Source organism: Panthera uncia, assembly GCF_023721935.1.
Source record: "Panthera uncia isolate 11264 chromosome C1 unlocalized genomic scaffold, Puncia_PCG_1.0 HiC_scaffold_3, whole genome shotgun sequence".
In the NCBI taxonomy this organism is placed as follows: Eukaryota; Metazoa; Chordata; class Mammalia; order Carnivora; family Felidae; genus Panthera; species Panthera uncia.
This window is the reverse complement of record NW_026057584.1, coordinates 66,946,058-66,959,022: the sequence shown is the minus strand read 5'-3', so window position 1 is coordinate 66,959,022 and position 12,965 is coordinate 66,946,058. Positions and strand designations below refer to the sequence as shown.

The window sequence follows — 12,965 nt, the reverse complement described above, 5'->3', positions numbered from 1 at the left end:
GGAAGGAAGGAAGGAAGGAAGGAAGGAAGGAAGGAAGGAAGGAAGGACGGACCACTACCACCACCCTTTGGGCTTTAGAAAGCACAATGAGTATCTACATGAAGAAGCCCACAAAATTCTAAAGAAGTGTATAGTACAGATTTCTTAATTCATTCAAATAATATTTAATATATTCTAGGCCCTGGAGACACAATACAAGTGTTAACAGTATATCTGCTCTCACAGATCTACACTACTAAATAGACTAGACAAAGTGTCAGCAAACTATAGTCTGCAGGTCAAAGTGGGCCCACAGACTATTTTTGTAAATAAAATTTTATTGGAACACAACAATGCTCACTTGTTTACATAATATCTAGGGCTGCTTGTGTGTTACAAAGGCAGATTTGAGTTGATGTTATAGAAACAGATGGCCCACAAAGCCTAACATATTTCCTACCTGGCCCTTGACAGAAAAATGTTATGGGCACTTGTGCTGAAACAATTAGAAAGTAACCACGTAAATGCATAATTTCAAATGGTGATTAAGTGTTACATATTACTGGTAATATAAAACCTGCTTCTATAGGAAACTGCACATCCAATTTGACAGCAAAGACACCTCCCAAGTTTTTGCTTCCCTTACCACAGACTCCAATTGTTAACACAGATTGTGTTTCCATTCACACCAACAATAGAACAATGTGGTCTCTGAGTCTTTCTTAATTAGCAGCCCTCAAGGAAAGAATACTGAAGATCTTTTGTATTATGTGATTTCCTCAAATGTCTGGATGATCTTAAGCTGTTAGTTCATATTGAAGACTGAGGCACTAAAACACTCTGTAAAGGCCTATTTTCATGGATTAGGTATAGGTTGATGGGCTTCATTTGATGGTAATTAGGTGGCCAGTTATTTTTTTTTCCATGGGGAAATATAAATGTCAATAAAACATTCTCCAATTTCTTGACTAGATATGAACCTGGGTACTGGCTTTCAAGAACTTGACAGGGAAATGAGGCTAGGAGTCTCACCATTCAGTTTGACATTTTAAATTTTGTACATCTGTTTTCATATGCACCTCATCTCCACTCTCCTTCAGTTTTTCCACAGAGGCAGTCTCCTCCTGGAAGAGGGTTAGTTATCTGCAATGTGTGGTCTTGAGGTTAAACATTTTACATAGATTCTCAAACCATCTCCTGTGTTCATTCCCCTACCTCACCCTTACCTCCTGTGGCTATTGTCCAATCGTTCACATCCCTTTTCCTTCCCCATATACAAGTAGCACCCCACTATACATATATAAAGAAAATGAATAAAAACTCTAAGTCCCTCCATAAATTAAAAAAAAAAAATGTTCTCTGGAATATGTTTCAGTCCTTAAAATATGTTCCCTAGGCCTTTATTAGATGATTCCACAATAATAAACTTAGGAATTTTATGTCCTCTTGAGCTATCTAATATATATAGAATATATAAATATATATTCCATATATAAATTTGTCTATAATTGCCCAAATTTTGGCAATGAGTAGGATATATTAAATTTAATCCACAGGAAGACTAGCATAATGGTATTATTCAAGTTTATTTTTTGGTAACATACTACTATCTTGAGACCAATTTAATGCTACATACCTATTCTTGACTTGGAAACGGTATCTCCCTTCCCTGATAGTAAATAAAGTTAAAAAGGATCAGGTAATGTCTAGGTAAATACAATATAATTCCAGTAAAGCTGGGAGAGAAACAAAATTTCACATTCAACCAAAATGGAGAGCTGTCCACTACTGTCTATGAATAAATGATCATATGTTCAGATTATATTTCTCTCTGTATATATAAATGTGCCATGTAACAAATGCAAAAAACTGAAGCTTATACTTTAAACATTTTTTTACTTCTTAAATGTAAAGTTCTTTAGAATCTCTTCCAGAAATATGCAAAAGTTAACAAGATAAAAATATTTATTAGTGCCACCATTTTCATCCTCCTATGTACAAAAATACAAACATTTAAGGAAAACTATATTTTCCATTTTTAAAAGGTAAAAATTTAATACTTTTTATATACACGTATTTAACCTTGCTAATATGACTTAATAAAGTATTGTATTTTTATCTGTGACATTAGTTTTTTAATTTAATAAATGAAGCACATAATGGGCCAAGAATATTATAATAATGGCCTATTCCCGCAGTTTGGTCATCTACAATTTTTGCACACTATATCAGATTTCATGGCAAAAAGGCTGCATGCTAACTAGATCTATGTCATGACTTTTAAACTGAACACTGCCTAAATATTTTCTAATAAAAATGTCTTTGAAAGGCAACTAAAAATCTCAGAACTTCTTTATCACTATTCTCTCATTCTAGAATTCCAATTCTTTATTCAAGAATTCCAGGAGCCAATTTTGTCTTGAAAATATTCCTATTTCCAGACGGATAAAAATGCAACAGACCAGAAAGTTCTATAACAGATGCAAATGCAGAAGGGAATTTAAGACTGCATATGATAATGGTATTCCAAATTTGGGGGGAAAGAACTGAATTTTCAACAAATGGTATTTGGGAAAAAAGACTAGCCATCTGATAAAAAAAAAAAAAAAGTTATGTACCCGTTTTATGCCTTACACTAAAGTAAATGCCACGTAGACCAGATATATAAATATGGGGATATTACTCTGGGCGAGGGGAGATGACAGAAAAGAAATCCATCTCCATGTAGCTTATGTTCTAGATCAGTACTGTTCAACTGTTCTCCAACATGGAAATTTTCTACATCTCTGCTGTCCAATACAGTGACCACTCACCCATACGCGGCTAGTAGGCGCTTGAAATACACTGACACAGTGGGCTAACAAACTAAAATTTTCATTTAAACTCAGTTTAAATAACCACAGGTAGTGGGTGGCCACTATATGGGCCACAGTAGTTCTGGTACATCGGTTCTTAAAGTGTCATGCCTGGGCCAGCAGCATCAGTGTTTCTAGGACCTTGTTAGAAACACAAATTCTTAAGCCCCAGTCCAGATTAGTGAATCAGAAACTCTGGAAGTGTGTGCTTTGACAAACACTGCAGCCAATTCTCCTGCATATGCTAGTTTCCAAACCAGCAATCTAAAGAGGCTAAAGAAACAATGAGAATATACAGTATAACAGATAATAATAAATGTTATGATGAAAAATAAGATAACAAAGGAGGTTAGGAAATGTTCTAAATGGAAAAAAAAAAAAAAAAAAAAAAAAAAGACATTAGAACAGAGACCTGAATGGAATGGGCTATCTGGGGAAAGAAAATTCCAGGCAGAGTTAGACAAGCTGCAAAGGCCTGGGGGCAATAGTGTGCTCCACAAGTTTAAGGAAAAACAGAAAGCAGTGTGCTGGGGTGAACAAGGTAGACTGAAATCAGAGTGACTTGGGACTTTACCAAGTGAGAAAAAACCACTGGAGTTCTGAGGAGTGATGAGGTCTACTTTACATCTAAATGGATTATATGCTGATTGTTGTATTCACAATAGTCTGGGGAAGCAGTTACAAAGCCACTGCAAAAATTTAGGGGGAGATGGTGGCTTGGACTAGTCAGATTTCAGATATATTTTGTAAAGTGTTGACAGGATTAAAGCCGATGCCAGACCAAAAGGGTAAGAAGACACAAGAGACAGAAAAACGAGTTAAGCAGTAGAAAGAGGCCAGTATTGCAATAACACTAGAACACGGGAGGGTTGCTAAAAGGACCCAACAGGAGGCCTAAATTGCTAATTTAAATGATTTGCTCTATGATACATTAAGGTCCTGGTAGTTTCCAGGAACATGTTAAATCAAGAAAAGAAAGGAAATTTCAAAAGGTAGGAAAAAAAAAAAAAAAAAGAATCCAAAAATAAGATATATAGTCAGAGCCAGGGGAGAAGGCTCCAAGAACATTAACCCTTGGGAATCTATAATAATATTATGAAGGGGATTGAACTTTCCACAAGATCTAGGACAAGGGTTCAGGCCAATCTTATCTTGATCTGAAGGAGGAGGATGGGCTCAAGATGTTATGTGGGTTCCACTTATACCTAGATATGCACTCCTTTCTTGCAAGACCCTCTCTTAGCAATGTTTATTCCCAGTACCTAATACAGTATCAGTACACAGTGAGGTCAGTGTCACTGAATGAGGAATTTATAGGAACTGTGATTATTTATCTCTTAGGGAATTCTGGTATCTCAAACACATTAGACAATATACAACTGAGTTCTCTGCACAATATGAGATGTATGAAAAGGCAAAGTTGTTGAAATGAGATTCATATGCTTTAAAAACACATACACAGAGGTATGAAAGCTGGATTTTTTTCTTAACTAACAAACTTGACTAGTAACCTTGTTGTATCTAAAGTCAAGACATCTTTACACAGAGGTGAGATTATGGCATTAGGTTGGGTTAAGACCGTTTCCAAAAATAACCTCAAACCTGTTCAAATGCTTCTTATATTTCACTGAAGCCTCAGCATTTAGCACTAAAAACATAGAAGACATGGTCCTAACCTAGCCAATTTTAAGCGTGAGAATTACTGTCTTAACTCTATCAAAGAGGAGCCTTAACACTATAAAAGTAGGACATTAACTTTTAAGCAGGCTCTGCATGCAATGGGGCTACTTTGGGGAATATCTAGTCCCGAACTGCACCACAGAAAACAGAACTCATCTCTTGAGTATAGTTTAGAGTTATCCACCTAGAAGTCAAATTACTTCTAGCAAAACAACAATTTTGTTTTGAGGATAGCTATCCCAAGTTGATGTACCAAACAGCAATTGGCTAACATTTCTACCCTAGAATCACCACAGGAAAAGACTTGTGTCCATGTTTGCTAAAGCAGGAGCACGTGCCAACAGGCCACCTGAAACCTGAGCCAAATGATTAAAAGTAGAAAAGGACTAGCTGACCTTGGTCATCATTTTCTCAACCAAATAAGAAATAGTATCATCCTCCTCTATACCCCCCTATCACTTGGAATTTGGGTTTATTATATTATTTAAGAGTCTACTGTGTATTACCATTTATAAGTTTTTTTCTCTTGTAAAGTAATTTTCTGGAGGGCAGATATTTTTTAAGACTCTCTAAAAACTCTTATTTCTTCTTTAAAATGGAGAAATCCCTATGAAATTCCCTACTTCCTTTAGAAATAAAAAACCCCTTGTATGAATTTTATATCTATTATCTCATTTGAGCTCATAACCACCACAAAAGCTACTCTTACTTCATGAATGAAAAAGCTGAAGTTAGAAAAGTTACATGACCAGATTATGAAGAACATATACAGAATGAAGGTGCAGTCAAAATTAGAATTTCCTGAGTCCTAATGGAGCTACATTTTAGCCTCTCAATAACCATAAATCAGGATTCAAGGTGGGGTGGATGGTGTGGAACAGGCTAACTGCCATCTGTTGTAGTTTTACTTCAAAGAATGATGACATCACTACATCACCCCCTAAATACTATGGTGACTCTTTCTGCATTCATGACACCCATTAGAGGTAATCTTGTCCTAGTTTTGCCACCTGCTAGCTAAGACGAGACCTCCATTTTTGTGTTTCAAAGTACAACTGGATATCAAAAATGAGAGTCATGATTCAACAAAGAGCTCTCAGATCAGCAAGATGTCCAATAACTTCCTCAGTGAATTTCCAACCCCTGGAAGTGTTTAAACAAAGTCACTTACCAATAGGGTGGCTATGTAATTTATCATCCAATCTGAGACACCTGAGAGCAAAAGGGGGCACTATTAGTAATTAATCTGGGATAATAGGTACAAACAGGGACTGTCATAGAAAATGAAGATGCATGATGTAAGGACTTTTTATGAATAGACAGATTTCAAAGTACCTGACAGGGGTTGAATTCTATGAATAAGATTCTTCCTTATTATGATCCTTTAAATTAAAAAAATTTTTTTTGATGTTTATTTATTGTTGAGAGAGAGAAAGAGAGACAGAGCATGAGTAGGGGAGGGGCAGAGAGAGACGGAGAAACAGAATCTGAAGCAGGCAAGCTCCAAGCTCTGAATTGTCAGCACAGAGCCCGATGTGGGGCTCGAGCCCATGAACCATGAGATCATGACCTGAGCCGAAGTCAGAGGCTAAACCGACTGAGCCACCCAGGTGCCCCTTTATTATGATTCTTTAAATCTGCCCTACTATCTAATACCATTTTTCAATGCATTCTCAAAACTGAGTTGAGTTGAATAGATTCTAGCCTCCCCTTACAAATGTGTACTAACAACCCAATTAGATTAATGATAGTATGGAAATTTTTAGAACACTCTTTGTTATTACTAATGTTTGTTTCTCTTATGCTAACCCACCTAGCTCAATAATGAATTCAGGAATGAAGTAATGATCTCTATTCCTATGTGCATGAAATGGAGTAGATGAGGTACATAAAACAAATAAACCTAATCTCAAAGTTGAGAATGCTTACTGAATTAGGCTATAGGAAACATTTAGAAGAAAGTAACACAGAATTAAGATTTTAAGACAATAAAACCTTAGATTAGATTAGTATTAAACTGACAAAAGTTCTTACATCAAATGATTAAAAAAAACAGATAAAAAATTTTTGAAATTCACTACTTTAGGCTAAACTCTACTTGGTCATTTACCTTGGATGTTACATTCAGAACTAATCATAATTACCTTCATAAAAACTGCGATTTAATAACATATCTATTAAACACATACACACACCCCTGATTTAAAAAAAAATGAAGTACTATAAATATATCTCATTGCAATTGGGGCGATGCAAATATGGACAAAAGATAAAATTTTATGACACAAAAGTGAGAAATCATTAACTTAAAGGTAGGATAATAAGATAGCATCTGCAATATGATACCATATTGCCATATTGGGGAAAAAACAAAAGAAGTGCCTATATAGGTAATGTATACATTTGTGTGTGTCTATGTATGAATAAAAGGTTATATACTATAATGTTAATATACGTAAACTGCCTGTTTAATAATGACATGATGTTTTAATTTTTTTAGCTTATCTGCATTTTCCTACTTTATAGTGTCCAACTATTGCATTTGTAGTCATAAAAAATCAAAAAGAAAATTAACAAGAGTCATTGTTATAAGGTGTAGATGCCCAGAAAGTAAAGAGAGGAGAGTAGCTCCCCTAGGAATTAACTCAGAGAACATTTGTGAGTATTCTGTCACCTTTTTCCAACCAGGACAGCAATCAACCAGTAGAGGCTTATGCACTCCCTGGCTCAGAGCTGTGGAGGGCAATATTGGAGCCCAGATTACAGGATTCTTCAGTCTCACCAATAAAAACTCAAAAAGTGCTGTTCTACTTAAATAATTTAAAATTCCAACTTTTATTTTAAGCATCCACAATTGAATAAGTATCTACACTAAAATTTAAGCATTCTTAGAGTTCAACATGATTTGTGCCTTGGAATAGATTTTCAGCAGTGTGGTTTTGAAATCTATTTGCCTATTATATATATACTATACATTTGTCATTATTTTACACTTTTCAATAAATGTAAATGTGATATGAAATTTTGAAACTCTTCTGAGATCCATAGTGTTGTATTACTGATTTTTTTTTTAAACAAAATTGACCCACATTAATGCAGTTATTATCTTGTCATTTTTCATAGTCTACTTTTTCCAATAGGTGGCACTGTAGTCCATGTCAACTGTTTCTGAGCTAGTTCTCTGACCCAACTAGTGCCCGTCAAAGCTGCGGGGCTTACTCTCAACTCTGCTATAAACTGGTGCTGCTGGACAGGCAAATTAGGTCACAAATCATGTGCAACATGTCGCTGGGTCATTTTATAGGCAAAGGCCAGAGAGATGAGGCAACTTGCTGGAGGTTACATAGCAAGTTACAGAATCAACTATAGGGCCCAGGATTTCTAACTTCAAGTTCTATGCTTTCTTTATTTGTGTTTTCATTTATGGCATTCTCAGATTTGCTCAAATCAAAACAAATTTCTATTTATGGTAGGAGCATAAAAGAAAGCAATATCTTTTTTATAAATGGTGTTGATTCTCTTTTGAAGAAGAGAGACTGTGCTAGTCTAGCCATACAATGCTCTCTCCACAGGCTGAAAAAGAGGATTGATGTCAATCTTTTACCAAATCTCCCAAATGAAAACTGTTTTTAAAGTGTCCCAGAGAAAGAGAATAGAGAAAAAAGGAACAAACACTTCATGAGGAATAATTACATCCTAGGCAGACACCTGACTATAAGGTAAGGACCTGGAGTGATATGCAAACATACTCACATATTTCCTTATTCTCTGTAGTGTCTACAGCAGTTTAGCCCATAAACTCATTTTCATTAAAAATTAACTTTCCCAAGTACATGTAGACACCACTACTTGTGCTGTTGCATAGTGTAGCATTTTCTGAGGAGGGCAGGCCCTGGGCATCTTGTCCCTAACAGCAGTGTCCTTTAATGCTTACTTTTTTTTTTTTTTTTTTTTCAACGTTTTTTATTTATTTTTGGGACAGAGAGAGACAGAGCATGAACGGGGGAGGGGCAGAGAGAGAGGGAGACACAGAATCGGAAACAGGCTCCAGGCTCCGAGCCATCAGCCCAGAACCTGACGCGGGGCTCGAACTCACGGACCGCGAGATCGTGACCTGGCTGAAGTCGGACGCTTAACCGACTGCGCCACCCAGGCGCCCTTTAATGCTTACTTTTAATAAAGCACAGAGCTGCTCTGTCTGGTGAAGAAGGCTGTTTACTCTGCCCGCATGCATGTGCACATGCACACACACACACTCATACATGTTTATGGGTATATATATGTGCGCGCGCGCACACACACACACACACACACCACAATAAACATTTTAATTTCACCTCCCTTTAATCTAATCATCCATAACAGGATGCACAGAAATGCCCAAGGGTTTTCAGTCTGGCACTGCAGGTAGCCTCAAGGTAAGCAAAGGACCGCAAAGACAAGATGGCAGACGAAGGGTGACTTTTGGTCTTTAAAGAGGCATTATTAGTAAGCTCCAGTACCAAAAGATTGGTAAGCCAGTGCAAGGTTACCAACCTAATTCAGGACAAGTTTTTAGTTTCCCCCTGAGCACAAAGTCTATTACCACCTCCAACCTTATTGTGTTCCCTAATCTGAATAAGCTCTTTGGTGAAAAATCAATGTACAAATAAGGGCATTCTTCTGAAGATAATGCTATGTGTTCACATTCCTGCAAATGGAACATTCTGAGCATATCTCTGTATGAGCTGTATAAGGAGACAAAGGGAAACTTTCTAAAAATCTTCCCCAAGACGACATTTTGAGGAAAAGAAAATATATATGTATATATATCTAAAAAGTTAAATGAAGTATATAAGTTTTCTAAATATTTATTCCAGTCTAATATTGATATTATTCTTCAAAGGAAATGCATATTTGATAGATAATACTATCAAAATAAATATCATGCACGAGGAATATTTAGATAAATTAAGAAAATATCGTCTCAAAAAGTTTTATTAGAGACTGTTCACAGTGACATATGGAACTCTGATTTTCTAAGAAAACATTATGTATATAAACTTATTTAAAATTATTCTTCCTTAATCTTCCACCAAATTCCTGAATTATTTTGTTGAAACTTTCCTTATTCTATTTATAGTAACAAAACCAGGAAGAAATTTAAGTTGTCCATGTCATGGGTCTTCATTTTAGGTAGCTAACATTTATCTGCACATTTTTTTGTTACAGTTAAACACTGTTTTGTTTTTTGACCATGGGCCAATGGTAGCTGCAACATTCAAGATACTCCAAATTACACTCTTAAGATATCCCAAATTGTAGCTTAAGATATCTACAATCACTAAGATATCCAGAATCACACCACCACTTTTAATCACAAACACTTAATATTAAAAAATTAGTCACTGCACCTATAACTTGAGTCATTCCTGAATGATAAAACTATTAGGAACAAAGTCCCTGAATCAAAATGTCTGATGAAAACACTGGTATGAAACAAATTCTGCTTATAGGAAAGTTTTTCAGCCCTAAACAAATTTTAAACAGCAATCAGTATTTGGGACACACCTTCCTTGTTCTCTATGTGGAGAAATTATCTTTATTTAAAAAATCCTAGGAAAGTAACTATGGATTGATTAACTATGCTATGATTATAGCATAGAAGGATATAGGATAACCATCAATGGTAATAAAGTGTCAGAAGAGTTTGGAAGGTAGAGGTAACAGTTCATTCTGGGAAGATTAGGGAGCCTTCATAAATAAAGGTGTTACTTGAGCTACAAGCCAAACGGAGAAAATGTGGGTGGTAAGGTACTCCAGATGAAAAAACATTCAAAAAGGTGTGGAGGTGGAAAAGTAGAGTATCTGTAGAACAAAAGAGTCATGCAGCTGAAGCTTAAGATATTCAAAGGGGAACAGGGAAGGAAAATCGTACCTAATTGTGGAGAAGAAGAAATAAGGTGTCCCAATCTTCAGACTTGGTAGTTTGGACTTCCTTAATTTGATATTGAATTGTTGTACCTGTGTTCTTTTATCAAAAATAGTGCCATAAAGAGAGGGGTGTTTTAGTCAGATGCATTTGAGGGTGAGAGGTAAGTGGAGAGAGCCCAGGATGAAGGAAAGCAATTCTCAATAGAAAATGGAGGACTCCACATGTGCCAGGCACTGACACCATTTCATTTAATCCTAACAACGGAGTTATCAAGCATTTTTATAGATAAGAAAACTGAGGCATTCCAACAATTGGTGACCCAGAAACAAAACGGTAACTAATGGAAAATTACTCAGGTTTAGGGACCTAAGAAGCAAACATTGTGGAAGGTCAAAAGGGTGAAGAAAATCTAGGATCCTTTTAAGTACAAATGTAGTAGAAATGATTGGTGCAGAATCCAAGATAAATATGAAGAAAAATGCATCAACTTGCAGAAAAGTCATAAATTAGCCTTCATAAAAAGGATGAAGAACAAATCCAATGAAAAAACAGAAAGTATATAAGCCACACTGTCAAAAAGGTTGTGTCAAAGAGGGAACCCTAAGATCTCAGTAATGACCAGCTTCAAAGTAATGAAATTCAGGGGTGCCAGGGTGACTCAGTTAGTTAAATGTCCAACTCTTGATTTTGGCTCAGGTCATGATCTCATGGTACATTAATTTGAGCCCCACAGTGGACTCTGTGCTGACAGTGCAGAGTCTGCTTGACAGTCTCTCTTTCTCTCTTTTTCTCTCTCTCTCTCTCTCTTAAAAATAAATAAGCATTTAAAAATAAAAAGTGATGAGATCCTACTCTCTTGGTAGATAAAGAAAGTAGACTATGGATGTTAGTTTCCCAGAGTTAAGGAAACATAAAAGTTATCTCAGAAAACATATAAAAATTCTAAAATAATTATGATGGGTGACAGGACATAGGAAAACCATGATGCTAATGCTAAAGTCATTGAGGTTAAAAAAAAAAAAAAAAAGCCCAAAGAACTCAGAAAGCTGAGAGTAGAGAAGAAGGCAATATAAATGCATGACTGGAAGGACCAAGAAGAAATTTTGAGGAGTACTGGTGATGAAACCATTGTTACCTGTCAGTATCAGTGAAGAATTAGGAAAAATACGGACTTTTAAAAAAATTACTTTGACTTCAGGAAAAATAAAAGGAACTGTCTTCATTGGCCCTAGCCACATCCATTATTATTATTATTTTAAAACCAGGGTGTCAAGAACTGAAGATGAGGGGCGCCTGGGTGGCTTGGTCGGTTAAAGCGTCCGACTTCGGCTCAGGTCATGATCTCACGGTCTGTGAGTTCGAGCCCCGCGTCGGGCTCTGTGCTGACAGCCCAGAGCCTGGAGCCTGTTTCAGATTCTGTGTCTCCCTCTCTCTCTGACCCTCCCCCGTTCATGCTCTGTCTCTCTCTGTCTCAAAAATAAATAAACATTAAAAAAAATTAAAAAAAAAAAAAAGAACTGAAGATGATAGTCATGGTCTCTAACTTACAAGATGCCTTCCTTACTCAAAAGAAGCACAACCCAAGTGATTACCTGCATCTGAGCTAGAGGCCCAAGGACAATCACAGGGTCTCAAACTCCTAAACAGGATTCATTGTGGGATCTCCAAAACCACTTTCAATACAAAATAAATGGCAAACTGCAACTTACTTAAACTTAATGCGAATTTAATACACAGTATTATGTATGGTTTGCTAATGCTGAACTTTTCTACTTTCACATAATTCTAGTAATTTGTGAAGTTACACATAAACTTGATGGTAAATCTGAAGATTAAGGTTATCTTGAATGAGTTTCTTCTAGACAAAACCACACTGTAAGGATGCAACAACCTATAGGTTGCTTACTTATTCTTTTGTTCTATACACACACACACACACACACACACACACACACACACACACACACATTTTTTTCTCTCTCTCACTCTTTCTCTATACAAAGGTCAAAACAGCTTAGATTTCTAAAACAGGACTCCTGATAACAAACGGGCAGTTGAAGGTGAAAGGTGGAACAAGACCAAGTATACGGTTCATGTAACTTTCCACTTCAAAATGAAATGGAAAATTACACTTGGCTTTATTCCATTTTTCCAATTTTTATGCAGGTATTAAAAGTATCAGTCTCCTAAATCACATTTTCACTTCTTGCTGGGTTAAAGTTTAATTTTACATTCCTATTAAACTTATCCACATTTTTAGTAAATTGATGAAATCAAAGAACTAAAAAAATCCTACAATTTTACAGTCAGATTTATCTGTTTTGATAAATAAGAGAGTATGACATTTTAAGAGTAGTTAGTAACCTCTGCAAAATCAGATTCAGAGAAGCAGCTTTAAAAGGAAGCAATAATTTGGAGAGAAAGGGAAAGAATTTCCTTATAGGTCATTGGCTTGCTTTGTAAGTTGAACTTATAAAATCAATATAACCAATGATTGTTCCTCAGGGAAAAACTTTTTTTTTTAAAGAAAACTTATT

At 35.9% G+C, this 12,965-nt stretch overlaps 1 protein-coding gene across 8 annotated transcripts in view; it reads right to left on the bottom strand.

Moving 5' to 3' along the window:
• COBLL1 (cordon-bleu WH2 repeat protein like 1) overlaps positions 1–12,965 on the bottom strand; it is a 168,649-nt gene that overhangs the window by 51,827 nt on the left and 103,857 nt on the right. The window contains exon 2 of one of the 8 annotated variants that reach the window (XM_049615573.1): positions 5,686–5,726. The exons of the other annotated variants lie outside the window; for them this stretch is intronic. The gene's annotated coding sequence lies outside the window, so the exon portion shown is untranslated. The remainder of the gene's footprint in view (positions 1–5,685; positions 5,727–12,965) is intronic. 8 annotated transcript variants of the gene reach the window in all.